This window comes from Gastrolobium bilobum, unplaced genomic scaffold (genome assembly GCF_033153095.1).
Source record: "Gastrolobium bilobum isolate Gb01-03AN ecotype WA unplaced genomic scaffold, APGP_CSIRO_Gbil_v1 utg33915, whole genome shotgun sequence".
NCBI classification, from domain to species: domain Eukaryota; kingdom Viridiplantae; phylum Streptophyta; class Magnoliopsida; order Fabales; family Fabaceae; genus Gastrolobium; species Gastrolobium bilobum.
This window is the reverse complement of record NW_026900060.1, coordinates 27,836-32,955: the sequence shown is the minus strand read 5'-3', so window position 1 is coordinate 32,955 and position 5,120 is coordinate 27,836. Positions and strand designations below refer to the sequence as shown.

General features: G+C 37.4%; 1 non-coding gene across 1 annotated transcript; it reads right to left on the bottom strand.

Annotated features, from left to right (window-relative positions):
* Positions 1-4,570: 4,570 nt before the first annotated feature.
* LOC133295154 (small nucleolar RNA R71) lies at positions 4,571-4,677 on the bottom strand. Its single transcript, XR_009749296.1, has one exon. It is a non-coding gene; the product is annotated as a small nucleolar RNA R71 (small nucleolar RNA).
* Positions 4,678-5,120: the final 443 nt, after the last annotated feature.

The following is a 5,120-nucleotide window of genomic DNA, read 5'->3' as shown; positions in this document are numbered from 1 at the left end:
AATTCCCCTTTTGTTTTATTAGGGATAAAGAAATGTGTGATTTTTTATCCTAATTAATGGCATGATCATTGAACAATTAGCGAGGTGACAAAAAGACTAGTAGTGATGCACGAGGTAGCTAGTGAAAATTAGAGACCAAGTCAACAATAGTTACTATTAACTATTACTTATTCTTGCATGGCCTTGGATTGCACCTTCTCACTAACTCACCAATCGTGATCTGCACCAGCCGCCTTCAATGTTGACGCAACATTTTACTCCACTAACCAAGTACCATCAAATTTCCTAAAATGAATTATGATCTTTGGACACAATGGAAAATAGAGGGAGAGAGCATAAATATATTCAATTTAACCTAAAAATTTTATTTTTTTTAGTAGATAACTTAGAGGTATCCAACACACAACCTCCTTCACTACCTTGTTCTCAGAGTATGACCCCTAAGACTAGCTCCTCATTGGAACATAGGGTGTATCTGACCAATCACCAGAGGAAGGACGAGACTAATCACCTTTCAAGCGGGAGGCAATTTCCCTCTAACCCCCGAAGAATTCCAAGAATTTGTTTTGCCCAAGATTTAAAACCCTAATCCAAAAATTTAATCTATATAAAATGAAGATTAATTTATAATTTTATATTATGTTTTTCTAAAACTTTCGCTAGGTGCCCTTTATTAAATCATTTGCTTGGTCAAGCCACATCAACATCAAAATAGTTCAAGTATATATTCTTCCCCATTTCAAATACTCTATTTAAATCATTTGTTTACTTGAATTATAGATTGCTACATATGTGTTGAGGTGTGTTCTTTCATTAATACATTCATTTCTAAGCATGTATTATATTTATTGATGCATGATTCAATATCTGAACAACCATCTCAATGAATGCTACCTACCTCATTATTAGAGAAGATTCTAGAAGAAGGTGAAGGGCTTAACCCTGCCTATATAAAGAAAATGTAAAGCCCTTTTTGAAGGTTCACCTAACCTAAGCTTAGTGACTTTCATGAGAATCTTCTAGAGAGAAGTTTGAGTGTGAGACGTCTTTTGAGAATAATCTTGTAATCACCATTGTTGGTGAAACTTGAGTGTACCTCTAGTGTGACTAGGGAAGCTTGAATCTTTGTAATCTTACTATTTCAAAGTGGAAGATTTTCTGGACAAGGTCCCTTGTTTTTACTCCTTTACATTAAGGGAGGTTTTTCACATTAAAATTGTTATGTGTTTTGTCTCTATATGTCTGCTCTTCATTTTTTTGTTTTCTGTGATTTGGCTGACCTGTTGACCAGTAAGCCAACCTCTAAGTGCCAAGCACTTAGCTCGACTCTACGACCTATGACTTGCTTCCGCGCTATTTAAGGGACCCCGTCCCAATAGTGATATCAGAGCCGGAGTTCAAAGGGTTCTTATTAGATAAGATGGAGACCAGTGAAATATCCCATGATGGAGATATATATTTAAGCTGATTGCTAATAACTTTACTTAGTGGAGACCGATGATGGATGATTCTCTCTTATGTAAGGACTTGTACGACGAGTCCATTCCCAATATTGAGAAGCTTGAAGGTATGGATGAAAGCGAATGGGAGGTCATGAACAGAAAGGTCGTGGCCATGATCAAGAAATACATTGACAAAAACCTCGAGCATGTATCCAAATTCACCAACGCACATGAACTATGGACGAAGCTAGAGTCCATGATACAAAAGAAAACTCTTAGGAATAAAGTAGTCGACTTGTGAAACTTGAATACAAGGACGACATGAGCATGATTAAAAACCTCAACATGTACAGAGGCGTAGTAAATCAGCTGTCCAAAGATGAAATAAAGGGAGACAGACAAAGAATTTCACGCTATGGTGGAAAGCGAGACTGACATAAAGCTAAAGATTATTTAATCTGCCAATGGTGGTGAATATTGCAGCCCCTTTGATATCTATTACCGAATGATCGAAATAAGACTAGAGAAGAAACTCCCTCCCCCCAAGATACCTCAGCTGAATGGAGTTGCTAAAAAGATGAACTAAACCATTGAAGAAAGAATCTGAAGTATGATATCCCATGTCAGGTTATCAAAATCATTCTGGGAGAGGATGTCTAAACTTTTATTGACCTGATCAAATTATCACCATTAAGGCCACTTGAAGAAGAAATTCATGAAGAAGTATGGATAAGAGATAAAGCGTCCTATAGTCACTTGAAAGTTTTTGGATGTCGTGTTTTCATGCACATTCCCAAAGATAAGAGAATAAAGCAGGGGGATTCATACTTTAGGATCCCGTCAACTAGAAAATAATAAGAAGTTAGGTTGTAGTCTTCCATGAAAATGCGACGATAAAAGACATATCGAAGCCCAAAGTCCGACTTACTATCCGAAATGAAGAACATGTCCCTCCTGTTCGAACTAGCTAAAGCAGGAAGAGAAATGATAAACCCTTGGTTTACCATGGTTTTAGGCTTAATTATACAAGAAATATATCATGGATTGCATGGAAATTAGGGTTTTACACCATAAAATCATAAAGATTGAATCTCTAGCTAACATCTTGTAATATTTCTTATTTTAAAGGTATTTTGGCATCAATTAAAGCTTTATGGAGCAAAGGAACAAAAAGAGATGGCTGAGTACTGGAAAAAGCTCAAAAGGAATTAAGTTACAAGTATTTGCAAGCTGAAGGAGAGCGTTTTAGCGCTCAACAACGCATTAAAACGCTCTAATGAAGGAAAATAGAAGAAACCCACTGGAGGAGCACGTTTTAGCGCGCTACAGAGCGCTAAAACGCGCTGACAGACACAATTCACCCTTCAAAGAGGGCGTTTTAGTGTTGGGCGCTAAAACGCCCTAAGGCAGACAATAATAAGGTAGGCGCTAAAACGTGCTGATTTGATCAACTTTGGGCCCATGAAAGATTTTATATCTTAATCAAGATGTGAACAAGATTTCACTAAGACTAGAAGAGGAATTAGAAAGATATATTCTCCTATATAAATAGAGGGCCTTGTGACCAATTGATTTAGTCATTCAACAACAGAGAGATGTCTGAAGAAGCACAAGGAGGAATCCTGTTGCGGAGCATTGGAGCACCGAGGAACCAAGTCAACATCATACCAATGGAGGCTTGGGAAACTATCTTCTTTTCTATTGCTTTTAATTCCAGTATGCTAGGCTAAATTTCTATGTAGTTAGGGGTAGATGGAACCCAATTGAATCTTATGTTTTGAATTAAATTTTCTCCAAATTCTTTTCTTTTATTATTTGAATAAATTTATCTTTCTTTAATGTTTTCTATGAGTTTGCTCCTTATAGATTGATTTAGGGGAATTGGATGACAATAGGAATGTTGGTGCATGAACCCTGACTTGGTAAATTTATCATAATACTTGTTATCTAGGGATAGACATAGGATAATTGTGCAATCTTTGAATTCTTGATCTTAATACATGTTTTCTTGGGAAATAATCAGGGAACTAGGGTTCTTCTAAGATCACATAGATTTAGGGTAACAAGGATTTGAGCTCTAATTAACTTAGAAAGAATTGATTGATAATATTTTAAGAACGAATTCTTGACAGTTTAATTCATAGCATATAGAGAAGATTGGGGGAAGTTGAAACCCTAACTACGCTTGTTTTAAATCTTAATTCAATCATCTTTCCAATTGTTTTTAATTCTGAAATTTAATTTGCATGTTTTTAATTGTTTCCAATTTCAATTCTCTTAATCTCAATCTTGATTGTCCAACTAAACCGCGATTAGTGCACTAGTGTTTGAAATCCAATCTTCGTGGGAACGATCTCGTACTCCGGTACACTTTTATTACTTAACGACCGGTGCACTTGCCGAGTCGCAACAAGTTTTTAGCGCTGTTGTCGGGGATTGGATCCTTCGACATTAGAAGTAACTAAAAACTGTTTAGATCGGACGTTTTAATTTTCTACAATTTAAAATTCTGCAAAAACAGTTTATGCATTAATTTTTCTGCATATTCTGCATTTTTTTTTCTGTTTTTGTTTTTTGTTTTCTGTTTTCTGCATTTTCCGTTTGATCCATAAATCTTGTAGTTTGAATCTGAGATAGAAAAGGTAGAAAGAAAAGTCAGAAAAAGCGCAAAAGAAAGAAAAGCAAAAGAAGCAAAAGAAGCATCAAGCTCGACGGAACCGAAGGAAGAAAGGATGGCTGACAACAACGTACTTCAAAATCCTCTGAGGACGTTGGGAGATTACATGACCCCAGCTCAAGTTCCGCAGACAGCGAGCATTGTTAGACCAAACGTGGACGCTAACAACTTTGGGCTTAAGCCAGCACTGCTGCAACTAATACAAAAAGATCAGTTCGCTGGAGGAAGCCCGGAGGACCCCTACAGTCATTTAGAGAATTTCTTGCTCTATTGTGACACATTGAAGATGAATAGAGTCTAACGTGACGCCATTTTGCTCAGACTCTCCCCGAGCTCACTAAAGGAAGAAGCAAGAGGGTGGCTACAATCACTGCCTCAAGGAAGCATCACCAACTGGGATGACTTGGCAACCAAGTTCTTGGCCAGATTCTTCTCAGCTTCAAAGATGGCAAGGCTCAAAGCAGAAATCACTTCTTTTGAACAAAAAGAAACTGAAACCTTGTACGAGGAATAGGAAAAGTTTAAAGAAATACTCCTGAAGTGTCCCCAACATGGCTTTGAAGCTTAGGAGAAAGGACGAATTTTCTTCCAAGGAATGACGCCGAGCACAAGAACCTTGGTAAATGCTGCATCAGGGGATCCTTGAAAACAAAAACTCCAGAAGAAGCGCTGGAATTGCTGGAATCTTTAGCCTCTTAGGAGTTCGATAATGCTCCAGTACCGCAAAGGAGAGCAGGGATCATGAAGCTCGACGACTATGATGCACTGTTGGCACAGAACGAAATATTACAAATTAACAAGAGACAACAAGCACAACTAGATGCTCCTACAAAGCAATTTTCTAATTCTCAAGTTTCTTCTATTAATAACCCTCAAGTTATTTGTGGTACATGTGCAGGTACTCATGCTACTGAAGACTTTGATTTCATGACAGCACCCGAGAATGCCGAAGTCAACGAAATTTGGTACGATCAAAAGATCCAGAATAATCTGGGGAGGAA